Below are 27618 nucleotides of genomic sequence, written 5' to 3' on the forward strand. Positions count from 1 at the left end.
GGCCATTTATAAGTGAGAATATGTGTTATTTTGTTTTGTTTTTGTATTAATTTATTTAGAATAATGGTTTCTAACTGCATCCATGTTGCTATAAAAGATATAATTTTGTTCTTTTTTATGGCTGCATGCTATGCCATGATGTATATGTATCACATTTTCTTTATCTGGTCCGCTCTTGATAGGCACTAGGGTTGATTCTATGTCTTTGCTATTGTAAATAATACTGCAGTGAACATACAAGTGCATGTATCTTTCTGATTGAATAAATTATTTTCCTTGGGTATATACCCAGTAGTGGGATTGCTGGGTCAAATGGTGGTTCCGTTTTAAGTTCTTTAAGAAATCTCCAAACTGCTTTCCACAGTTGCTCAACTAGTTTACATTCTCACCAACAGTGTGTAAGCACTACCTTTTCTCTGCAACCTTGCCAACATCTGTTATTTTTTGACTTTTTAATAGTAGCCATTCTGCCTGGTGTGAGATTGTGTCTCCTTGTGGTTTTGATTTGCATCTCTGATGATTAGCAACGCTGAGCATTTTTTCATATGTTTGGTAGAGCTTGTATGTCTTCTTTTCAGAAGTGTGTTCATGTCCTTTGCTCACTTTTTAGTGAGATTATTTGTTTTTTGTTTGTTGACTTAAGTTCCTTATAGATTCTGGATGCAGAATCTTTTGGATTTGCTGGATCCAATTTGTTGGATGCATAATTTGCAGATATTTTCTCCTGTTCTGTAGGTTGTCTATTTACTCTGTTGGGAGTTTGTTTTGCTAGAGCAGAGAGGATTTTTAAGGCAGTGAAACTATTCTCTGTGAATCTATAATTGTGGATACATATCATTATATATTTGTTAAATTCCATAGAGTGTACAATACCAAGACTAAACCCCAATGCAAACTATGAACTTTGAATGACAATGATGTGTCACTAAAGGTTCACAGATTTTAACAAATATGCAACTGTGGTACGGGAGGAATGTTGATAGTGGGGTAGGCTATACACATGTGGCAGGCAGCAGGGCATATGTGGGAACTCTGTACTTTCTCATCAGTCATGCTGTGAATCTAAAACCACTCTAAAAAATAAAGTCTATTAAAAAAGTAAACCATCAGAAAATAAAGAAACAAAACAAAGTGAAGCCAAGCAGATTTATTCATAATAATCCCAAACTAGAAGATATCTAATAAGTGAAGGGACAAGTAAATTGTGGCTTATCCATACAATGAAATACTACTCAACAATAATAAAGAAAGATGATACACACACACAATAACATAGATGAACCTCACAGGCATTAGGTTTAGTGAAAGAAGCTGGATACAAAACACATACTGTACAATTCCGCAGGACATTCTAGAACAAGCAACATGAATCTAAAAGGAAAGAAAGTAGATCCATGGTTGCCTGGGAGTGAGGGTGGGGTGGGAATTAAGTATAAAGGGTTGGAGACTTTTTTTTTTTCTTCTTTTTTTTGAGATGGAGTTTTGCTCTTGTCGCCCAGGTTGGAGTGCAATGACTTGATCTTGACTCACTGCAACCTCTGCCTCCAGGTTCAAGTGATTCTCCTGCCTCAGCCTCCTGAGTAGCTAGGATTACAGACACTTGCCACCACGCCCAGCTAAGGTTTGTATTTTTTAGTAGAGACAGGGTTTCACCATGTTGGCCAGGTTGGTCTCAAACTCTGGACCTCCAGTGATCCACCTGCCACAGCCTCCCAAAGTGCTGGGATTACAGGTGTGAGCCACCGAGCCTGGCAAGGGATGGAGACTTGTTAAGGGGATGGAAATGCTCTTACTTGTAATGCATTACTTGGCTATACATATTTGTCAAAACTCACTGGAGTGTATACTTGAATCAGGTGCATTTTATTATATATAATTTATACGTCAATAAAGTTGATTTAAAAAATGAAACCTTAAAAAATTCAGAAGAAAACATGTGAGACTCTAAAAAATACATAACTTTAAGATGAGGAAGTCTTATTTTAACATGACACAAAACCTAGATAACATAAAAGAAAAGATTAATTAATCTGATAATAGAAATGAAAACTTTATGTATGGCAAAGAAATACCATATGCAAAGTAGAAAAACAAGTGACAAACAGGAAAATATTTACAGCTGGGTTTCTCTTGTTCCTAAAGTGCTCTAGCTAAAACAGAGTATAAAGACAAACCCATTTTCTCAAAACAGAGCCCGATGAGGGATATAAATGTACATAAGTTCTGAGGTTTGCAGGTGGTGATTGGAGTTAGGCTGGGTTAATCATGTGGGGGTTGACTTGCTGGAGGAAGTGATTGATAATAACGGGGTATATCCCATGTGGGCAGTCTCCCTACTTGGAACTGAGAGATGCAACCATAATAAACTCACCATCAAACTTTGATTTCAGACTACTAGTGTGCTGCTGCTGCGGCTGCTGCTGGTGATAACGACCTGACATACCTGGGTTTTTTAGGGTATTTGTGCAGTTCCAGGTTAAATAGGGAGGTACTGGAATCCAAGATAATTTTGATCCTTTCCTTCCCTCTCCATGTGTCATGATGAAGATGTGAAAAATATCCTTTTTCAGTGAGTTTGAGCCAAGTTTTCCCAAATTAAATTTTAAAAAGGAAACAAATGGAAAACTCCTGCATGCTGATCCCCTCCTTCCTTGCCTTACACCTGAGCAGCTTCTAGAAACCTAGTTTATGATTAACCAAAGCCTAGTCCCAGATTAGACTACCTGACCCTGCTGATCACACACCTGGCGCTGGGCTCCTTTCCCTCATGGTGGCTCTGTCTGACTCCTAATTAAATATAGCTTGGCTTCTAAGTCAAGGTCGATTGGGTTGGCATAATATCAAGGCTTGGCTGGACGCTGCATCTTGTCCAGAGCTAACTTCTGATCTCATGTGTAGCTGTGGGCCCCAAGTCACCCTCTCCAGCCCACTCTGAATCGTGTTTCTGTCCTGAGGCAGGTGGCCTGTGTGCCTTGACCCCTGTGCTGGACCCTAGCTTTTCTGAGGGGAAGTTCCTTTTCTGTGTAGCCCCAAAATTCTCTTCTTACTCTTAAAGCCAGTCATCCTTTGCTTTGCAGTTGCTTTTCTTCTCCAAGAGCTTTCCTTGGCTCTGAGCTCCTGGAAATCTACCTGCACTTTTCTGGGCAGCTACTACATGCCAGGTACCTAGCTAGATGCCACATTTTTGTGGGGTGGACAGATAAGTAAACGAGTCCTAACAAATCATGGCTGTGATAAAAGGAAGCCTGGTGTGGGGAGAAGCAGAGGAATCCTAGAAGACAGAGGAACTATCCAGCTGAGGAGAGATCAGAGGAGACTTCTATGGGACATAATATTTGAGGCCACACCTGCAAGGCAGACAGGTAGAGGAAGATGCCCCAGACAGAAGGAATAGCCTCTGTAGAAGCATGAAAGAGGAGCATAAGAAAGAGAATCATACAGCTCATTTTCTTCCATTGAGCTATATTTGTCAAGAGCAGCTCTCCTATCTGATTGTTAAGGCCCATCTTACTCTGTATTAGCTTACTAAGATCTAATAAAAAATTTAGCAGCTTAACACAACAAACACTTATTAGCTCTATTATTTTTGAGGTTAGACATCCAGGAGCAGCTTAGCTGGCTTGTTCTGGCTCAGGATCTCTCATGAAGTTGCATTCAAGGTATAACCTGGGCCAGTTGTCTTAAGGATTAACTCAGGTTGGAGAATCTGCTTCCAAGCTCCTGCATGTGGTTGTTGACAAGCTTCAGTTTCTTACCACGTGGTCTCTCCATAGGGCTGCTCATAACATGGTAGGTGGCTTCTGGTAGTGTGAGAGATGAGAGAGAAGGGAAGAGAAGGAAAGGGAAGGGGAGGGGAGGGAAGGGAAGGGGAGAGACAGAGAAAGAGAGGAGAGAAGAGAAAAGAGAAGAGAAGAGGGAAAAGGGTTCGGGGAGGGGAGAGAGAGAAACAGAGAGAGAGACAGAGAGACAGAGAAGAGCCTTAGAAGTCTTTTATAACCTAAAAGTCTGAATCCAGGAAGTGGGGGTCATTGGGGCCATCTTGGAGGCTGGGTATCACATACCCTACAGTGAAACTAGATTGCATGACCTGTGACTCTAGGCATAACAGCATGTAGACTTGGCTTCCCAGGCATCCATGCAACTTCACTGGGGCCCCTTTTCTTTACCTGGAGTTCCTTAGCATAAGGTCAAGTCTCTTAGAAAGCTAAACATTTGCTTGCCTCCTCCTACTTTGGGAGTGAGGACTTTCCTTTTGGCCTCCGAACTTTAGTTTCTAGTTTCTAATTTTCTTTCAGTCCACTCCTTCAGGGATTTAGGGCACACTTTGAACCAAATGAATGACCAAAGCTTCCCTGACTCAGCTAAGAAACCAAGTCTACCATTTGAAAGTCTAGGCGCAGCCAGGGGATGGCTCTTCTTGAATTTTATTTAGTTTTACAATTCCAAATTATTAAAAGACAATTTTCATTAAGAGAAGAGGAAGAGTGCTGTTGTCCACATCCTGGGGAGGTGGTGTGTAGAGTGTGCTGGAAAGAACATAATGTGTTTAGGTTGCAGACAAACCTGATTCCTCACTGGCCAAGGTTGTTAACCTCTCTGAGCTTGTTCCCTTATCTGTGAAATGGGTACTTCTGAAGAGTCAATGAGATTATTCACACAAAGTGGTTGCTGACATATAGTAGGTTGTAAAAATTGGTACTTTATTTTCTATTAATGGTACTGGTTTTAGAATTATCACTACCATCTTCTTTCAAGATCTAACCTAATTTTTACCTTTACTTCAAATCTGTCCCAAGAATCAAACCATCTCTGTTCTCTAAATTTGAATAGCACTTTGAGTCAACACTTCACAATTTAGTACTTAATTAGATATTAAATTACATTGCTTTCTATTTATTTAATGTGTGGCACCAATTCCCTAGAGACAAGTACTGCCTTTCCTAAAGTACCTCTAATAAAGCTCAATGCAAATCAAGGCATACTCAATAATTATTTGATGGTTATTCAGGATATCAAGCATTTTTGGGAAGCTGGCTAAGAGTAGATTCCCTACTCTGAGCTCAGAAAATTCTCAGGGAAAAAAGAATAGGGAAGAGAAGGGGGCAAAGTAGTTAAGTACAGATAATATCACAAATTTCTCTGCATATAAAGTGTTGAATGCTATTTTGCTTGCTATGATTTTGTTGGGATTCCAGATTAACTGCTAAAACCTTCAATGCAACTAGCAAACAGCAGGAAAGCTATCACACCAGATTGGATTCATTTCTTTAAATCTGTGAATTAATCTTACTTCTGCAGAGGAAAACCCTTCAAAATTCTACTTAAAATATACCAATCTAATATTAATCTGAAAATAAAATGTAAACAGTTCTTCCTACAAAACAGAAGTGTTACTATTAAAAAAAAACCCCAGACCTACTTTTCTTTGCCACAGTTGACAACATGTTTATCAATGTGGAGCCTATTTTTGCAATAAGGGAAGAATGGTTCCATTAAGGCATCAGTTTTATGGAATCTAGTGGCTGGCTACAAGGGCTATTTTAGGTTTTTGCGACATGTGTAAATGTCTGTGTTGACAGCTCTAGCTTCTTGTTACCAAATGTGAATAAAATTAATCCTCATTTTAAAAATGAACTTATTATAAAGTCAAAACTACAGGGTTGGTTCACTTGTGCACCCATTCCTTTTATAGTATCCATCATTGCAAACTTGAAGGGTTGCATTCTGTAGTACATTCTGTATTGTCGAGCCCCTTCAGAAGAATAACATTGCAACACTGCTGTGGTAATGACCTAAGCAATTGGTCACTTTGTGGGTAATTGATGAAACCAAGGAAGGTGCTGTTTCCCAGAAAACCTCATAGTCATAAATAAAAATGTGCAAATGTTCCATTGATTGCTTCTAAGAGTCAATGGGTTCTAGGTTAAGAAACGTTAATCTACAGTCAAGTTAACCAAGGAGTTTGGTATTTTAGGAAGAGGCTAGGGCTGGCTGAGCACTAGGGAACCAGAGCTGGGAAGTCAGTGATGGCCTGGAGGGTACGGACGGTGAAGCCAGTGTGAAGTGCTCAGGGAATGTCATTTGAATGAATAGATGAATAAATGAATGGCCAAAAACGTGGTTACAACTGATGTTTCTCTAGAATCATGATGGAATCAGATGGGCCAGTGGCTTTAGGGAAGAGCACCAGTGTAAGTTACAATCTCATATATGATCTCTTGTCCTTCCTCAAGTTTGTCCTTCTGCTGAGCAGAGTTGGCCTTAAGATTGCAGGCAGGCAAATGCAGACCAAGCAGGGGTAGGGGGTCATGCCTGCACCTAATTTTGACTCTCTTTGAGGGTAGAGATTCTAGACAAGCCAGAATACAAACATACTGTCCTTTTGCTAGTCCTTGTACTGTTCCAGGAATTCCCATGCCCTAAGGAGCTCAGCCTTCACTGGGGCGTTTCTTGCAAGCCTCCTCTTTCCATGCAGGGCTGCCTGCCTGTTCCTTCCTTTTCTTCCCAGCAAGAGGCCCACATCCCTGGTTCTGTAATCTCAAGAGGTAATCTGATGAATGAATTTATACCAGCCAGTGTATAACAACTGAACTCTGTTACTCAAAGCAATGGCTCTCCAGGGGTGGTAATTTGATTACTGGGACAGGCCAGCAGGGGAGGCGTTTGTGAATGGAGTAGCCGCACGCAGGGAGGTGACAGTGCTCCTTGCCCATGAGGATAGCATGAGATCTTGGAGTGCCAGATCCACATTTGGGTCCTGGTTCCCCCAGTCACCAGCTGTGGGATCTCATCTCTTATGAATCTTTTTGAGACTTATTTCCTCTTCTCTAAAGTGAGGGAAATAACTTCCAACACTCAAAGGGTGGTTGGAAAGAATAGGCGAGTGTGTAAATATAAAAGAAATGATTGGGCATTTGGCAGATATTTTAATTAATGTCATTTGCAAACCACTCTTGTCAGGGTTGAGGGTTGGAGGTGGGGCATTGTGGAAACAAGACTAAGTAATTCTGTTGAAATTCTGGTATCTAGGGGTCAGGATGGAGATAGATTTCAGATATGATTGAACACCATGGTGCTCCCTTACCTCCAAACCCTGCCTCAACTGCCCCAAGTGGGCCTCAGGGTCTCCCAGCTACACATAGGAGGCCACTAGGGAAGCTATGCAGGCATTCTTTAATGAATCCTTCAGGCCTGGACATCACATACTCGCAGGAAGGCAGGAGTCCAGGCAGGAACAAAGGGCGAGAAGTGAGGAACGTGACTTGCGCTCTGTTCCTTTTCTTGTCAGAGAAGCAGTGGGGGAAACCTTAAGCTCCATGTGTCTTGGATATTTGCAGAGGGGTTTTGTGAATAAATAACTTGATGTCAACGTCAGGTCACATTGAGTCAGCCCCACAGAATGTTCAGCAGAGAGCCTTGTCTCTGAGAAGCCCTCAAGAGGAGCAGTTTGAGGGAGGCCCTTAGTGACTTGTCTTAAAGATGAGGATGCATCTCACACATTCCTGACAGCTCTCTTAATGGCTTGTTATATAGATTCATCTTCTGAGATCTGAATCACAGGGGGAGAAGCCGAGGTAGAGTCCAGTATCAGACACAGTGGGATGTTTAAGTGGAAATGTGCTTTAGGCAGCTGGATGATCCCACCAAGGGAGAGAGAGAGGTTGAGAAGCCACTAACCAGGAGGTGGTAGGTGAAGCTGTGGTTGTTGATAATCTCTTCCATTTGGGGTACTGAGGGAGAGGAGGGACTCGTATATATAGTGGTGCAGGCAAAGACAGTGTAGTGGGAGCAACGAACTGAATGCAGAAATTAAGGGAGCATTGTCTGTAGATAAATTTAAAAAATAATAAAACTAACTAAAAGTCAGCCTGCCCTTTATTATCATTAGTGCAAGTGATTCTAAGCAATGAATCGCTGGATAAACTTTTCCTTCCTGCCGAGGCAGATGGCTCCCATGGCTCCATCCTTAGTAGGCCACCACCTGTGTCTCTTGAGTTTTTTTACCTTTTGCTTGAAGAATAACTTCCTGAATGGCACGTCACTCTGTAGGTGTGCTCTCACCAAGTACCAGGCCTGTGTTTGCCTGAGATGCTTGAACAGAATTGCAACATGGTAACCTCAGCAATGAAGATAGGGGCTTCTAAGAGATGTGTGTGTGTGTGTGTGTGTGTGTGTGTGTGTGTGTGAGAGAGAGAGAGAGAGAGACAGAGAGAGAGAGAGAGAGAGAAGAAAGAGAGACAGAGACTCCTGCTAGGGGCAGTTGACCACCTGGATCTAATTACACCTGAGGATTTCCCTAAAATGTTCACTTGCAAAAAATAACAAATTCCCCTTTGTGCTTAAACTGGGTTGATTTGGGTTTTTGTTACCTGCAACAGAAAGAGTTCCAGTTATATAAATACCATATCAATAACTGCAGACATGCGATACTCCAACAAAACTTGGTTGCTATACAAGGTGTTCTAATTTTCACCTAGTGGTTGGGTGAGAGGTTGTGGTTTCTTGTTTTTTTTAGGCTTTGGTGACCCCTGTTATCACTAAGCAACTAAGCAAACAAACATACTGGCAGGTCACAGAGACACCTTTCTGCATACAACTGAACTCAGAAGAAAGTTGCTTGGACCCCATCCAAAGTAATTATTTACAGATGTTCCCAAGGCACATAATTATAGGGTCGCAGTACAGGGACCCATATTGTGAGAGGAGCTCTTGAGTGAAACTCTAGAGGGTTATACAAGGAAATCACTTGTTAAATCTACATTTAGGGTGAAGAAAAATTCCACTGTGTCGGGTTAGAGTGAGGAGAACTGCATTAGCAACATTTCACATGAGAAAGCTTTGAAGATAAAATTTTAGAGAGAAGGAGAAGCAGCCGTTTTAGGGTTTTAAATTTATTTGAGGTCCAACACTAACCCGTAGTTGACACAGTGGCTAAAAAAGCTGACATTATATTGCCAATTGGGCACTCTTTCCATGACAGGAATATGATCCTGCAGCTTCAGGCTTACAGGATCCTTATGACTCATGATCTCTTAAAGTAAGAGATACTTTTTACCCCCAGCATTTCCTAAAACTGGCTGTGAATAGTCCTGCTTGGATCACATACCTGCCCGTGAACCAATCACTGCTCAAGGGGACAGGAAATAGGGATTGATGTGTTTGGGTGGTTTGTCTACCCCTGTGGAATAGGAGGTGATACAGCCCCACACAATCCCATGGATTAGTAATGGGCATTTCAACCAAAGACTGGATACAAGGTAATAAATGTCCACAGTGATCCTGTGAGTTTCAAAACTTCATTTTTTTCCCCCACATTGCTGCTCCTCTTTTTTTTTTTTTTTTCCCTGATTACTTTGTTTAAAGGCCTATGGGTTGGATAATGTCTGTCCTCAATCAGCTTGCCCTTCTAGTCTCCTCTAGGCTGGAAGCCTGAAAACTACATTTCCCAGAATCCTTTCCAGCTTATTCTGTTAGGATCTTCCAACAGGAGGCACTGGCAGGAGACTGGAAAGTGAAAGAAAGGGAAAAGCCATTTATTCCCGGTTTCTGGTAATGCCTTTGGGAGTCACAGGGTGGGAGTGGGGACTCTTGAGGGTGGGGAGAGAAGAGGGTGTAGAGGCAAAGGCTGTGACCAACTGGGGCAGACGCCTGGGTATGGCAGCCTCAGAGGCACAATGTTTCTGGGCCCCAGGTGACACCATTTTCCCTCTTCAGTCCCAGGGTTAGTAGTCACTTTCTGCAATTGCTGATCTTTTGGAGACTTTTTTTCTTTTTCTCCTTACAACACCTTTATAACCAATTCCTGGTATTAATTTCTCTTTGTTTAAAATATCTAGAATGATTTCTGTTTCCCTAATTGAAACCTAATATTTTATTTTATTTATTTATTTATTTATGAGACAGGGTCTTGCTCTGTCACCCAGGCTGGAGTGCAGTGGCACGATCTTGGCTCACTGCAACCTCCACCTCCCGGGTTCAAGCGATTCTCCTGCCTCAGCCTCTGGAGTAGCTGGGACTACAGGTACGCACCACCACTCCTGGCTAATTTTTGTATATTTAGTAGGGACGGAGTTTCGCCATGTTGGCTCAAGCCATCGCCCACCTTGGCCTCCCAAAGTGTTGGGATTACAGGCATGAGCCATTGCTCCCGGCCCATTTTATTTTGTTATGAATTCTTAGTTTTTTCATTTGAAAAACTGTAGTAAAATATGCATAAATGAGTCATTAATTGTTTTGAACATACAGTTCAGTGTCATTAAGTACATTGACACTGCCATCACCACCATCGTTCTCCAGAACTTTTTTATCCTCCCAAACTGAAACTCCATACCTATTAGACAATAACTCCCCATTTTCCCCTTTCCCCCAGGCCCTGGTAACTACCATTCTACTTTGTTCATGGATTGGACTACTCTAGGTACCTTATATAAGTGGAATCATAAAATATTTGTCCTTTTGTGAGTGGCTTTTTTCACTTAGTCCAGTGTCTTCAAGGTCCATCCATGTGGTGGCATGTATCAGAATGTCCTTTATAAGGTTGAAGAATGCTCCACTGTACGTATATACCACTTTTTTGTTTATCCATTCATCTGTCAATGGACACTTGAGTTATGCGTTACTTTGCTTGGGTTATCATAACAAAGTATCACAGACTGCGTGACTTAAATAACACAAATTTATTTTCTCACAATTCTGGAGGTTGGAAGTCCCAGATCAGTGTCACAGGGTTCATTTCTTCTAGGCCTTTCTCTTTGGCTTGTTGATGGCCATCTTTTCCCTGTGTTTTCACATAGTTTCCCCCTGTGTATCTGTTCTAATTTCCTCTTCTCATAAGAATGCCAGTCATATTAAATTAGGACTACCCTAATAATCTCACTTATCCTTAATTATTTCTTTATCTCTAAATACAACCACATTTTGAAGAACTGGGTGTTAGGACTTCAACATATGAATTTTGTTGGGGGGATTCAGCCCATATTAGGTTGCTTCCACGTTTATTGTGATAACACTGCTATGAACATAGAGTACCTATATTTATTCAAGTACTTGCTTTTGCACAAGAGGGTGTTGTTTAAAAAAAGCCAGACATAGTGGCTCATACCTGTAATCTCAGATGGCTGAGAGAGGAGGTTTGCTTGAGTGCAGGAGTTCAAGACCAGTCTGATCAACATACTGAGACCATGTGTCTACAAAATATAAAAAACTAGCTGATTGTGGTGGCTCACACTTGTAGTCCCAGCTACTCAGGGGTCTGAAATAGAAGGACTGCTTGAGCTCAGAAAGTGGAAGCTGCAGTCAGCCATGATGGTGCCACTGCAGTCCAGCCTGAGCAACTAGAAAGACCGTGTATTGAGAAAAAAAAAAAAAAAGGAAAAAAAATTCCTGCGTTCATTTTTTTTTTGATATATACCCCATGATAGAATTGCCAGATTATGTAGTACTTCTGTGTTTAATTTTGTTGAAAAACTGCCATACTGTTTTCTACAGTGGCTGTAACATTTTACATTCCCACCAGCAATGCACACAGGTTCCAGTTTTTCTACATGTTCACCAACTCTTGGCATTTCCTTTTAAATAATAGATATCCTAATGTGTGTGAGGTGGTATCTCATGGTGATTTTGATTTGCATTTTCCTAATGATTAGTAACAGTGGGCATCTTTTCATGTGATTATTGGCCATTTGTATTTTTTTTTTTGGAGAAATGTCTGTTCAAGTCCTTTGCTTGTTAAAACTTGTTTATTCTTCAGAGAAATCAGGCCGGGCACAGTGGCTCACACCTGTAATCCTGGCACTTTGGGAGGCCGAGGTGGGCAGATCACTTGAGGTCAGGAGTCCAAGACCAGCCTGGCCAACATGGCAAAACTCTGTCTCTACTAAAAGTACAAAAATGAGCCAGGTGTGGTGGTGGATGCCTGTAATCCCAGCTGCTCAGGAGGCTGAGACAGGAGAATCACTTGAACCCAGGAGGTAGAGGTTGCAGTGAGCCGAGATTGCACCACTGTACTCAGCCTGGGTGACAAAAGCAACTCCGTCTCAAAAAAAAAAAAAAAAAAACATATAAACACTATGGCAACATTCATTGACCTTCCAAAGAAATGCAGGAAAATATTCACCCACAATCTTTAAAGAGTTATGAAATGACCACATTGTGTGGCAGAATGTTGGTGCAATCTTTCAGAGTCAGTTAAAGCAAGGTGACAAAGCAGGTGGGATCCAGAGCCATGATTGCCTAGGATTTTTCTCCCAGACATAGCTTATTGCATGATTATGTAACCTCATGAAAGTTTCTTAGTCTCTCTGTGCTTTAGTTTTCTGACTTATAAAATCAGAATAATAATACTGCCTACTTCATAGAGTTGTTACAAGTATTAAATGAATTAACAATGAGAACAGTGTCTAGTACATAGTCAGCACTTAATATAAATTAATTATCATCATTATTCTTCTCTGGGTCCCAAACTTCTGGTCTGCCTCTGCGTCTGGGCACCTTCTGGGATCCTATCTCCTGATTCCTAGTGTTTTGGATTACCCAGTTATCCATAAGGCAAACAGATACATGTATATAGCAGTTCAATATGCTAAAATATTTTTTACATATTAACTTTATTTATTTTTTTCAAGATGGAGTCTTACTCTGTCGCGCCTAGGGTGGAATGCAGTGGTGTGATCTCGGCTCGTTGCAACCTCCGCCTCCTGGGTTCAAGTGATTCTCCCACCTCAGTCCCCCAAGTAGCTGGGATTACAGGTGCTCGCCACCATGCCCAGCTAATTTTTTGTATTTTTAGTAGAGATGGGGTTTCACCATATTGGCCAGGCTGGTCTTGAACTCCTGACCACAGGTGATCTGCCCGCCTTGTCCTCCCAAAGTGTTGGGATTATAGGTGTGAGCCACTGTGTCCAGCCTAACTTTAATTTTCACAATTACCATCAGCTATAGCCAGGTGATTATGAGCCCTGGTTCACAGATCATCTGGGAAGAAACTGAAATCCCATCTCTTATGGGAAGTGCTTTTAACAGAAAACAAAACAAAACAACAACAAAAAACAAATCCTGTCTCTCTATCTCTCCTTTTTAATGTGTGATCTTGCATACATCACTTCATGTCTCTGAGCTTCAATTTCCATATCTGGAAAAAGAAGATAAGAGTTGTTTATAGGATCACTGAAGTATTAAATGAGATAAGGGCTGTAAAGCATTTAGCACACACAGTGCCTGGCAGATAGAACGTGCTTAATGGATATTGATTATTATATTCATATAACAGATGAGAAAACTGGGTCTTAGATGAAATTATTGTGTAAGGTAATAAAGGTACCGTTGTGAGAAGATGGCCCAAAACAACGTTCTTTGTTGTTTCCTTTCACCTTGCATACATAATTTCTGTGTAGTTTCTGTTGTGTGATGAGTGCAGACATAGTTTTAGATTAAAAAATTTTTACATTAGAGAGAAAATAATTTTCAAATTGCTACAGAGATATGAAAATCTAACTGAATAACATATCTTCATGCCTATTACTTCCTTTCCTTCTCTTGAATTATTTTCTCACAATAAATTCCCAGAAATGGAATTTGATAGGTAAAAGGTAAACATGATTTAGCTTGATGTAAACATGATAGGCAAACATAATTTTAATTCTGGATATAGAACATCCTATTGCTTTCCTAAAGAGTTTATTCATAGTAATTATGTTTGCCTACTGTAATTTATTTTCTAGTATCCTGGAAATAATTGGAACATTCACAAAGAATGAATAACCTTGATAGAAGTAAGAAATCGCCAGGCCGAAGAGGAATGTAGTGTGAAAGTTTTCAGAATCAAAATGGAGTCAGTAATGTTAAGAAAACTCTAACAAATACTGCTGGGGAAAGCCATGAAGTGAGGGTTTTCATGCTTGTATGCCTGTAACAGAAACTGTCACAAAAAATTACAAAAACTGCAACCTTGCACAAAGGCCATTTTGCAAAAACTACTTCTACGAAGACATCTGCCCAGCAGCTGCCTGTCCAGTCTGACTGTTCTCACCCTTGTTATTGATCTTTGTAGCCAAAGATAATTATTTCAGAACAATTATATAATCTTCCTCATTTTTTCTTGAAAAAATCTTGTCTTCCTTTCCCTCCCTGAATACATGCATAGTTTACCATGCCATGCATATTCCTATTGCAATTCTCTATTCCCAAATAATTACCTCTTAGAGAGCCTCTCTCTTGCTTGGATTGACGGTGAGAACTTAGAGAAGTTGAATGAATAGGTTGGGAAGATGATAACCATGTTCAGAAACATGAGACAAAACCCCAAGTTACTGTATATAGGTGTATAGTTTTTTGTCTACTTGATGTGATGCTCATGTTATACAGTTAAGACATGTGCATATTATCTGCAAATGACCAGCTCAGTCTCTGGGCATGTGAGGAACCGAGAGTACCAGTTAATCAAACATTTACTTTGTTTACTGGGTCCTGCTGCTCGCTTGGCTTACTTGTCCTCTGGAAGAAACCTATTGCTCTCACAGGAACCTGAATCTGAGCTGCTGTCCCTGAGTGGGAATCACGCTTCAAATTTTAACTCAGGGTGTAAAGTACTAGAGAACAACAGGGCTGACATCTTTCTGCCCTTAGTATTGATTTTGGGATCTAAAGATAACTCTGAGAGCCTTGGTTCCTTCATCTGTACAAGGGGAGTGATAAGGTAGATAGTTACTATGTAGGGAGCTTTCTCTGGGCTTTACATATAAGTCATGCAGTTCCCAAAGCAATAATACGAAGGAGGGTTTATCAGTAACTTCATTTTACAGATGAGAAAACTGAGGTTCAACTGGTTAAATAATGTGCCAGGTAACACAGTCAGTAGGCAGAGGGGACGGGGTTTGAACTCAGGCACTCAGGCTCCAGAGCTTCAGTCTTCAACACCACGCATAATATTGAACAATACGGGAGGTTAATGATGCTTAGCTTTAAGGGTTGCTGTGAAGATTCAAGATGAAGGCACATGAGGCATATGGCTTCTGGTCTCGCTATTCTACAAAAATGGTCACTCTTGCTAAGTTTGCCAATGACTTCTGAATTGCCAAACCTAATAAACACTCAGAAGGGAAAACTACGCTATTGGCTATTCCTCTGTTTTGTTTTCTCTTTTAACTGACGTCTAAATGTTGATTTACTCTGGGCTGTGTCCTTGGTCTTTCTCTTTTCTTTTTCTGGAAGATCTCACACAGTCTCATGGTATAAGACAGGGGTGTCCAATCTTTCGGCTTCCCTGGAACACACTGGAAGAAGAATAGTCTCAGGCCACAGATAGAAAACACTAACCCTGGCAATAGCTGATGAGCTAAAAAAAAAAAAAAAAAAAAAATCACAACAAAATCTCATAATGTTTTTGGGCCACATTCAAAGCCATTCTGTGTGGCATGCAGCCCTCAGGCCGCGAGATGGACAAGCTTGGCATAAGATACCATCTGTATCATGTATTTGTTAAGGACTCCTATATCAGATAGGGTTCAACCAGAGAAAGAGAGCAAGCAAGAATATATATTAAGAGATTTATTGCAAGGCATTTCTTATATGATTCTTACATAGTACAGGCTGTCAGGAAGAGTAATTCTTGGGCATGGAGTGAACTGCTGTTCATAGGCAAAACAACTTCTTTCTCAGGGAAGCCTCAGTTCTACTTTTAAAGTCTTGCAATTGATTGAATCAGGATAATCTCCCTTACTTAAATTCAACTGATTATGAGTTTTAGTCACAGCAATAAAATATTTTCACAGCAACACCTAGGTTAATATTTGATTAACTGGGGGCTCTAGCCCAGGCAACTTGACCTATAAAATTGGCCCTCAAACTCCCAAACTGACATCTCCAACCTCAACCTCCTGGCTGAGCCTCAGGTTTGAATATCCAGATGCCTACCAGAGATGACCATTTAGTGCCTCAAACTTGATGTTCTTTAAACTGAACTTTTGTTTCCCTCCTGCTCCCACTCCAGCCTGCTTGCCTTCTGTCTTCCCCATCTCTGTAAGTGGAACTTCACCACTGGCTCATGGAAAAGACCTCAGAGTCATCTTTGAGTTTTCTCTCACTTCTGCTTCTATATGCAAGTACTATGTTCTCCACTTCCCAAGTAGATTTTAGAGACCCAGTTCTCACCATCTCCACTGTCTCCACCCTAGCCCAGGCTCCCTCATCTCCAGCCTGGATGACTGCCAGAGCCACTTAACTAGTCTCTCTGCTCTCACTCTTGCCGCACTCTCTTCCTTACTCCACCCAGAGTGATCCTTTTAAAGCATAAACCAGAGTTACCTGATTCTGGTGATTTAAAACGCATCAATGAGTTCCCATTATTCTTGGATTAAAATGTAAATTTCTTACCTTGGTAGAGTATATAAGTCATGTGCTACATAATGATATTTCAGTCAGCGATGGGCCATATATACTGTGGTGGTTCCATAAGATTATAATGGAGCTGAAAATTTCCTATTACCTAGTGACCCTGTAGCCATCCTAACGTTGTAGCACAATGAACTACTCACATGTTTGTGGCGATGCTGGTGTAAACAAATGCACAGCTCTGCCAATTCCATAAAAGTGTAGCACATACAATTATGTACAGGACATAATACTTGATAATGATACTAAATGGCTGTTTTACTGGGTTATGTATTTACTGTGCTCTAATTTTTACTGTGATTTTAGAATGTGCTTTTTCTACTTATAAAAAATATTAATTGTAAAACAACCTTATGCAGGTCCCTCAGGAGATATTATGGAAGAAGGCTTTTTTTTGTTTTTGTTTTTTTGAGGAGTCTCACTCAGTCACCCAGGCTGGTGCTGATCTCACCTCCATTTCCCGAATTCAAGTGATTCTCCCACCTCAGTCTCCAGAGTAGCCAGGATTACAGGTGTGTACCACTGTGCCTAGCTTTTTTTTTTGTATTTTTAGTAGAGACAGGGTTTTACCATGTTGGCGAGGCTGATCTCAAACTCCTGACCTCAAGTGATCTGCCTTCCTCAACCTCCCAAAGTGCTGGGATTACAGGTGTGAGAAGGCATTCTTATAGATGACAGCTCCATGCATGTTGTTGCCTCTGAACACCTTCCTGTGGGACACGATGTGGAGGTGGAAGACAACGGTATTGATGATCCTGACCTTCTGTAAGCCCAGACTAATGTGTTTGTTTGTGTCTTATTTTTTAACAAAAAGGTTAAAAAGTAAAAAAAAAAAAAAAAAAGTGCTTATAAAGATATACAGAAAGAACATATTTTTGTATGGCTATACAACATGTTTGTGTTTTAAATTAAGTGTTATTACAACAGAGTCAAAAAGTTTAAAAAGTTAAAAAGTTTATAAAGTAAAACAGTTACAGTAAGCTAAGGTTAATTTATTATTGAAGAAAGAAAAATATTTTTAATAAATTTGGAATAGCCTAAGTGTACCGTCTTTATAGGGTCTACAATAATATACAGTAATGTCCTAGGCCCTCACATTCACTCACCACTCACTCACTGACTCACCCAGAGCAACTCCAGTCCTACAAACTCCATTCTTGGTAAGTGCCCTATCCAGGTGTCACACTTTTTAAATCTTTTATACTGTATTTTTTCTGCATCTTTCCCAAGTTTAGATATACACAAATGCTTATCATTGTATTACAATTGCCTACAGTATTCAGTAGGGTAACTTGCTGTGGAGGTTTGTAACCCTGGAACAATAGGATATACCATATAGCCTAGGTATTTAGTAGGCTATACTATCTAGGTTTGTGTAAATATACTCTATGATGTTTCCACGATGACAAAAGTCACCTAACAACACATTTCTCAGAAGGGATTCTTATTGTTAAGCGACATATGACTGTATATGTCTGCTCTTATGACAGTTCCCTGTGACTTGAAGAGCTTAAAGGCACAGAATAAGTGCTCTGTAAATATTAATTGTCATCCTGTTGTTGACAGAAACCAGTAAAAGAGAACAATGCTTGAAAGTTCACTTTCCATGAATTTATCTAGTGCCACTCTGTCTAATATGGTAGTCACTAACCATATGTGGCTATGGAGCCCGTGAAATGTGGCTATAACAACTAAAGAACTGAATTTTAAATTTTATTTAATATTAATGAATTTAAATTTACATTTAAAAATTGAAACTTCATATAATATTAGAAAATACTTGAGCATGTTCAGAATACTTTGAGTATGTAATCTACTTTTTTTTTTTTTTCTGGTGAAAAGATATAGATATATTTAGAATTAGCCAGATGGACTCAGTTTAGATGATCCCAATCTTTTTGGCAACATGGCAACATCCAAAGCATTGTAATCAGGAGCCAGTCGAACATATGCCTTCTTCTCTCCATCAGGGTGAATCAGGGTGTTGACCTTGGTCACATCAATGTCACACAACCTGTTTGATCTGGTGCTTGTTGTTTTTAACATCCAAATGAACACAAGTGTGTTGTTTTCTATCTTCTTCATGGCAGACTCAGTGGTCAGTGGAAACTTGACAGCATAGTGGTCAAGCTTGTTTCTCCTGGGGGCAATCTTCCGAGGATATCTGGGCTGCCTCTGGAGTCGCTGTGTCTTGGGCCGCCAGAAGGTGGGTGACGTGCAGATCTTTTTTGTTGTTGTTGACACCTTTCAACACTGCCTTCTTGGCCTTCAAAGCCTTTGCTTTGGCTTCTGCTTTAGGAGTGGCAGGAGCTTCCATCTTTGCTTTTGGCGCCACCTCGTGAAAAGGGCCCGTAATCTACTTTTTCAACCATTAATTTTATGAAATATAAATACAGATCAAGTATTACTGGTGAAAATTTAGCGTGCAATTTTTCAAACTAAGATGTGTTGTAAGTATAAAATATTTACCAGATTTAAAGACTTAGTGTAAAAAAAGAATATAGAATATCTCAGTAATTTTTATACTGATTACATATTGAAATCATAATATTTTGGATATATTGGTGTAAGTAAAATATTGAAGAATATTTTTGCCAGTTTCTTTTTACTTTTTACTTTTGAAAATGAAACTATTAGAAAATATGGACATATATAACTGGCTCCCATTATCTTTATACTAGACAGAGCTGCTGTAGATGTTTTAATAATGAGTCCCCAATGCCATTCAACCCTAAAGTCAATTAATTACATAGCAAAGGCACTATGGTGAGTTCCACAGTGGAGATTTAAAGTTCCAATTAAATGGAGACCATACATGGGATTAATGAGGGAAACTAAGGCAAAGACTGGTCTGTGTGTTGATGAAGCGTGACAGGCTCCCATGCCCATTTTTCCGTACTCTTTTGGTCCTTATGTACCTAGGCTCTTTTCTCAGGAGGTGAAATTCTGCAATCTGTCCAGCCCCAAATTCTGGTGTCCACCTTTTTGTTCTCTCCCAGCCCTTCCCTCTTGTTACCAGTGGCTCTTTGTTCTTAGAGCTCCCAAGATGGTGGCAGGTTGCTCCCAAGATGGTGGTGGGCGCTCCCAAGATGGCAGGAAGCCTTGTGTTCTCTGACCTGGGGTTCTTGGCCTCGTGGATTCCAAGGAATGGAACCTTGGGCCATGCAGTGAGTGTTACAGCTCTATTAGAAGCCATGGGTCACGGAAGAGAACGGTGGAACCCAGAGATTAGTGTTCAGCTCAATTAGGATGAACCCAGGCACTTAGCCGTGCAGGAACAATGGTGAGCCTTTAGCCTGATGGCAGTGGCAATGGACACCTTGCTGGATCAAGAGCACAGTGGACACCCTGCTGGATCTGGAGGGGGAAGTCAGTGGCGGGTCTTTGGTGGCGGCAAACAGCAGTGGTGGACGGCGAGCGAAAGCTCAACTAGAGCCCTAACAAACATGGACCAGGAGAGAGTGCAGTTGCAAGATTTAACAGAGGGAAAACAAAGCTCCCGTACAATGGGTGGGGACCAAAGGGGGTTGCCCACTCCCCGCTCGAATGGCTGGGGTTTATATCCCCAATCATCCCCAATCATTGTCCCCCCCCGCTGTGCTCTCAGGTGATAGATGATTGACTATTTCTTTACCTCCTGCCTTTAGCCTAACTGGTATTTTAGTGAGCTGTCTTTGCTACCTGATTGGTTGGGTGTGAGCTGAGTTATAAGCTCTGGGTTTAAAGGTAGGTGTGGTCACCTTCCCCAGCTAGGCTTAGGAATCCTTAGTCGGCCTGGGAAATCCAGCTAGTCCTGTCTGTCACTCTCAGGGGCTCACATCCTTCTTACTCTATGTACCACCAATCTTCTTTGGAGAAACACAGGAAAGAAACTTAACTCTAAAGTACAGGTTGGGAAACTTTCTTAAGGGTTAGGGAGTAAATATTTTAGGCTTTGTGGACCAAAGAGTCTCTATCATAACCAGTCAACAGCCATGATAGTCATAGACAATATGTAAACCAACAGGGCTGTGTTCCGGTACAGTTTTCTTTATAGACAATGAAATTAGAATTTGTATAGTTTTCTCATATCCAGAAATATACTTTTTTTGATTTTTTTTCATTAGCCCTTTCCAAATGTATTCTAAGGTCATGGGCAGTACAAACACGAGTGGGCAGGATTTGGCCTGTGGGTCCTGGTTTGCTGACCCCTGCTCTAAAGTACAAGTGAAGACCCAAATATAATGGACTAACCTTTCAGAAATGTTGAGGCAGAGGCTGGGTGTGGTGGCTCATGCTTGTAATCCCAGCACTTTAGGAGGCTGAGGCAGGCAGCTCACCTGAGGTCAGGAGTTCAAGACCAGCTTGGTCAACATGGTGAAACCCTATCTCTACTAAAAATACAAAAATTAGCTGGGCGTGGTGGTAGGTGCCTGTAATCCTAGCTAGTCACAAGGCGGAGGCAGGAGAATTGCTTGAACCCGGGAGGCAGAGGTTGCAGTGAGCTGAGATCACTCCACTGCACTCCAGCCTGGCAACAGAGCGAGACTGTCTGAAAAAAAAAAAAAAAGAAAGAAATGTTGAGGCAGAAGAATCTTTTCCTTCCTTTGCTGTCAGCTCAGAGCCAGCACATTGTAGTACCCAGTACATACTGTCTGAGTGATTGGAATTTCAGGAGCCTCAATGAGGGAGGGATGTTTAATACTGAAGGTCATCAGAAGATCCTGACAGAGGAGAGACTTTTGCACAGTAGTCACTCTCAGGAGTGGGAGAGAAAATGCATTGCCCTGAGTCCTGTACTTTAAAAGGCCCATGTTGGTCCTGGGCCCAAAGAGTGAGGAATCCCCAGAACAACAAGGACATGCCCTCTTAGAGCCTAACCCCCACCTCCATGCTTCAGGCACTTGAGGCCCTGTAATTCTGTTCTCAAATAACCACCAGTCCACTTTTAGGTGAGTGTGGCCTCCTCCCTCATCCCATTTTGTGCACAGACTACCCTTTCAATGTGCTCACACCCAGACCTAAGAAATGGCCAAGGGGCAGCTGTTTGCAGAGTGTGTGGTTAGAGCTTGGAAGCAAGGGCTAGGGCTTGTCTGTGCTGAGGGTGGGAAGAGAAGGGGAGTTAGCCTGAGATGGAGGGCCAGAGATGGCTTCTTCTATGTAACCATGTTCACGCATAGAATTCTAAATTTAAACCTGGCTTTCCAGGTAGTTATAAAGGTATATTTGTCAAGGTGACAGAATAAAACATATTTTAGCGAATAGTTTGTTAGTTTGATTTATACCTTAAATATCTAGACATAAAGTACGTGGGCCTCCATTTGTACCTGTATCCTAAACCCTAAAAATATTAGGGACAGGCCTGCTTTTACAGTAAAGATGTAACTTTGAAATGGAGGTGGGAGCTAGGAGTCAGTGGTGTGGTTAAGCGGGCGTGTTGTGGTTGGCAAGAGCCCATTGTATGCATCTCTTCCCAACTGTGTATTCAGTGACATCATATTGGAAGCTTAAAGTTGGCCAAGGAAGGAGTATGTGCACCATAAAAATTGGCAAATGCTACGAGTCAGAGCTGTTTTGTTTGTTTGTTTTGAGGGCTGGTTGCCAAACATTTGCCAGCTAGTGAACACTGTGATTGCCCATTGCCCACTGGGAGAGGCTGTCTTATCCCTACCCTGCTCCTTAGTCTTTCCCCAAAGAATGTATGATTATCAAAGAGATTACCTTTGACAGATGTGTTCAGCAGAAAAGTGTGACTGTGAGAGAGCATAAGGAATCTCTTACTTATTTGTAAGAATTTCTGAAAGAAGCCATGTTCCTGGTTGTCCTGAGCTAGGCCCCTAAGCAATGCCAAGCTCTGATTCTTAGAGCAGACTCTCCATAGAGGTCAGCTCTTGCAAAGCATGAGCACTCCCACCCTCATACTTTATGTTTGCAGAATACTTCTAAACTCAGAAAAACACAAAATGACTTTTGTGGTTGATCCCTGGATTCTTTTCTCTGAACATACCAGTAGTTGGAAAATCTATGGTTTTTCATCTTTTATTTTCCATGCCTGCCCTCTAATGGTGAATTGAGAGAAATACAGGTAGATTCCTATCAATGTCATAGAATATGGAAGAGGGGTTGGTTTTACAAACAGCCATCTCGTGGTCACAGGCAGAACATATAGAAGAATGAAGATGGCAGGATGTGAGAAGAATGGGGAGTTGTGGAATATACGGAAGAGCTCATGTCCTATCTAAAAGGAATGACCTTACTTACTCGGGGTCTAATACTACCTCTAAGAGACTATGAGTAGAAGAGAGGTCATAGCCTGGCAACTTACAAATGGATGGCTTTTGTTTGACCTTCATAGTATTGATTCATTTACCATTTCCAAATAGTTAAATTAGTTGCATACATGAAAAACTTTTGTTTCCAGCTTTTCTTGTAAAGATCTGAATATTTGGCAACCCCAAGTTCACACCACCATTTGGCAACAACTTGGTGATGCTTTTGAAAATGGCAAGTGACATTCAAGAACAAGTTTTGTGATTTTCCCAGTCAGAGCAAGCATTACGTCTTCAGTATACCAAACAGATGTTTCCATATACTTTATGCTCTAGATTTTCTAGAAACAAATAATCATATTTTAGTTGCTTTTAAAAATTAGATAATATATCATACCAACAAAACCACACACGCACACACACTACAAGGTATATGGAATAATAAACAGCTTTCTCCACACTACCAGTGTCCTACCGCATTGGAATCCTCTTCCTACCCCCACCCCTGAGGAAAAAAAACATTCTGACTGTTATCTTTATTATTCCTTTGCTAAACTCCTAGTGATTCTAGAAAGTAAGTTAGGCAGACAAGAGCAGGCCAGGAGAGGCCCTCACCCTATAACCAGGAATGTCAGACAATCATCAGTGATGGTCAGGTGGTTGTTAAACTGTCGTTCTACAATAATAATTGGCCACAGCCAGCTCCAGGGAAAGACTCCAGGGAAAGTCTCCCAGTGGATAGAAAACACCTAAAATGGTGATCAGCAGCTTTCTGATAAGATCTCAGGAGCTAGGCAAGTAGGCTCAAGCATGTGCACTAAGAGGCAAAATGGTGGAGTTTGGTAAATGACCTTCCTTTAGGAACACTCAACTGGTAAGGGAAAAACGCCTTAATGTGTGCAGACTGCCTGCACTCACCACTGTTATCAGGGCATGGCAAGAGTGAGACCGGCCTTGCCAACTGCGTCTCAACTGGGTGAGGCCCATTGCTACCGGCTTTCCCCCACTTCCATGGTGACAGAGGCAGCCATAATCTGCTCTGAAACATACCCCATTGGCCCAAGAGCTCCCCCACCCCGCCCGCCAATTCTCTTCAGTGGCTGCAGCAAGCCCTGCCCAAGAAGAGTCTGAGTCAGACTTGCCTAACCCTGTCCCCATCTGATGGTCTTTCTCTACTTACCCTGGTAGCCAATCACAAAAGACATAAATTCTTGGGAGCTTTATAGCCCTGCTCCTTGTCTGAGAAGCCTGAATACTTACACTGGCCAACTTAGAGCAAGCTTATATCCCCTTTCTACTAGTGCAGCTGGTGCACTCTTGAAAGTGCCATCTCTTGGATGGAAGCCAGCCAACTCAGGACATTACAGTAATTCATGACAGAATAACCCTGCTCCAAGGAAGGAGCAAATAATAGCTAATTCAATTGCCTGCAATATCCTGGCTAACCAGAGATCCTTAGTCTGTCCACGGGACAATTTCATTGCTAGCATAACCAACATATGTTTAGCACACTGAACATATCTACAACCAAGGACTCTCAAAGAGTCTATTTCATTCCCCTACTGTCTCCACCAGATCTGGTGCTGGTATCCATGGCTGAGAGACCTGAAGATGGATGACATCACAGGACTCTTTGCAGACATTCCCCAGCACTAGCCCAGAGCCTGGTAGCCCCACTGGGTGGCTAGACCCAGAAGAGCAATAACAATCACTGCAGTATGGCTCTCAGGAAGCCCCATCTCTAGGGGAAGGGGGAGAGCACCACATCAAGGGATCATCCCATGGGACAAAAAATCTGAACATTGGGCTGTGAGTTCCAGATTTTTCCACCGAAATGGTCTACCCAAATGAGAAGGAACCAGAAAAGTAATTCTGGTAATATGACAAAACAAGGTTCTATAAAACACTCCCAAAAGATCACACTAGCTCACCAGAAATTGATCCAAATCAAGAAGAAATCTCTGAATTGCCAGAAAAAAAATTAGAAGGTTGATCATTAAGCTACTCAAGGAGATACCAGAGAAAGGTGAAAACCAACTTAAAGACAGTCAAAAAACAATACAGGATATGGATGAAAAATTCCCCAGAGAAATAAATACCATAAAGAAAAAACAATCACAACACCTGGAAATGAAAGACACACTTAGAGAAATACAAAATGCACTGGAAAGTGTCAACAACAGACTAGAACAAATAGAAGACAGAACTTTAGAGCTCAAAGAGAAGGCTTTCAAAGACAAAGACAAAAAAAAAGAATAAAAAAATGAAGAACGCCTCCAAGAAATTTGGGATTATGTTAAATGGCCAAACCTAAGGATAACTGGTTTTCCTGAGAAATAAGAGAAATCTAAAAGTTCAGAAAACATATTTGAGGGAATAATTGAGGAAAGCTTCCCTGGACTCACTAGAGATCTAGACATCTAAACACAAGACATCCAAATACAAGACATTCAATATAAGTTGTTTCCCAGGCAAAGAACACCTGGGAAGTTCATTGCATAAAGATCATCATGCAGGCCCAGAGTCATCAGATTATTTAAAGTAAAGACTAAGGAAACAATCTTAAGAGATGTGAGGCAAAAGCATCAGGTAACCTATGAAGGAAAACCTATCAGCTTAACAGCAGACTTCTCAGCAGAAACGCCACAAACTCAAAGAGATTTGGGTTCTATCTTTCGCCTCCTCAAACAAAATAATGTCCAGCCAAGAATTTTGTATCCAGCAAAACTAAGCTTCATCAATGAATTAGAGATAAAACTTTTTTCAGACAAACAAATGCCAAGAGAATTCACCATTACCAAGCCAGCACTACAAGAAATGATAAAAGGAGTTCTAAATCTTGGAGTAAAACTTCAAAATACACCAAAATAGAAACTTCTTAGCACATAAATCTCACAATAAAAACAATAATGATAAACAATAATGCAATGAAGAAAAACCATCTGGCAACAACTAGCATGATGAATAAAATAGTACCTCATATCTCAATACTAACATTTAATGCTCAACTTAAAATATACAGAATGACAGAATGGATAAATGTTCATCAACCAAGTATCTGCTATCTTCAAGAGACTCACCTAACACATAAGGACTCACATAAACTTAAGGTAGAGGGGTAGAAAAAGATATTCCATGCAAATGGAAACCAAAAGTGAGCAGGTGTACCTATTCCTATATCAGACAAAACAGACTTTAAAGTAACAACCGTTAAAAAAGACAAAGAGGGACATTATATAATGATAAAAGAATTAGTCCAATAGGAAAATATCACAATCCTATACATATATACACACCTAACACTGGAGATCCCAAAGTTATAAAACAATTATTACTAGACATAAGAAACAAGATAGACAGCAACACTATCATAGCAGGTGGCTTCAATACTTCAGTAGAGCACTAAACAGGTCATCAAGACAGAAAACCAACAAAGAAACAATGGATTTAAACTGTACCCTAGAACAAATGGACTTAACAGATGTTTATAGTGCATTCTAACCAACATATACTTTATTTTTATCAGCACATGAAACATTCTTCAAGATAGGCCATATGATAGGCCAAAAACAAGTCTCAATAAATTTAAGAAAATCAGAATTATATCAAGTATGCTTTCAGACAACAGTGGAATAAAACTGGAAATCAACTCCAAAAGGAACCCTCAAAGCTATAAAAACACATGAAAATTAAGTAATCTATTCCTGAATGATCTTTAGGTCAACAATGAAATCAAGATAGAAATTAAAACATTCTTTGAACTGAATGATAACAGTGACACAAGTTATCAAAATCTCTGAGATACAGCCAAATCATTGCTGAAAGGAAAGTTCATAACATTAAATGCCTACATTGAAAAGTCTGAAAGAGCATGAATAGACAATCTAAGGTCACTCCTCAAGGAACTAGAGAAACAGGAACAAACAAACCCAAACCCAGCAGAAGAAAAGAAAGAAACAAAGATCAGAGCAGAACTAATAAAATTCAAACAAAAAAAGAAGAAAAAAAGGAAGAAACAAAGATCAGAGCAGACCTAAATGAAATTCAAACAAAAAAATACAAAAGACTTATGAAACAAAAAGCTCGTTCTTTGAAAAGATGAACAAGATTGATTGACCATTAGTGAGAGTAGCCAAGAAAAGAAGAGAGAAGATCCAAATAAGCTCAATTAGAAACAAAACAGGAGATATTACAATTGATAACACAGAAATACAAAAGATCATTCAAGGCTACTATGAACACTTTTCTATGCACGAACTAGAAAGTCTGGAGGAGATGGATAAATTCCTGGAAATATAAAACCCTCCTAGATTAAATGAGGAAGAAGTAGAAACTCCGAACAGACCAAATAAAAGTAATGAGACTGAAACAGTAATAAAAAAGTTACCAACAAAAAAGTTCAGGACCAGATGGATTCACAACTGAATTCTATCAGATATTCAAGGAAGAATTGGTACCAATTTTACTGAAACTATTCCAAAAGATAGAGGAAAGAGAGAATCCTCCCTAAATCATTCTATGAAGCCAGTATCACCCTAATACCAAAATCAGAAAGGGACATTAAAAAAGGAGAAAACGACAGACCAATATCCCTGATGAACATAGATGCAAAAATCCTCAACAAAATAGTGCTAATCAAATCCAACACCATATCAAAAAGATAATACACCATGATCAGTGGGTTTCATACCAAGGATGCAGGTATGGTCTAACATACACAAGTCAATAAATGTGATATATCACATAAACAGAATTAAAAGCAAAATCATATCTCAATAGATGGAGAAAAAATATTTGACAAAATCCAGTATCCCTTTATGATTAAAACCCTCAGTGAAATCGGCATGGAAGGGATATACCTCAAGGTGATAAAACTCATCTATGACAAACCCACAACCAGTATTATACTGAATGGGGAGAAGCATTCCCGCTGAGAACTAGAACAAGACAAGGATGCCCACTTTCACCACTGCTATTCAACAGT

General features: G+C 40.5%; 1 pseudogene; it reads right to left on the reverse strand.

Moving 5' to 3' along the window:
* Positions 1–18246: 18246 nt before the first annotated feature.
* On the reverse strand, positions 18247–22508 carry LOC105523400 (annotated as a pseudogene).
* Positions 22509–27618: the final 5110 nt, after the last annotated feature.

Source organism: Colobus angolensis, unplaced genomic scaffold (genome assembly GCF_000951035.1).
Source record: "Colobus angolensis palliatus isolate OR3802 unplaced genomic scaffold, Cang.pa_1.0 Scaffold46, whole genome shotgun sequence".
In the NCBI taxonomy this organism is placed as follows: domain Eukaryota; kingdom Metazoa; phylum Chordata; class Mammalia; order Primates; family Cercopithecidae; genus Colobus; species Colobus angolensis.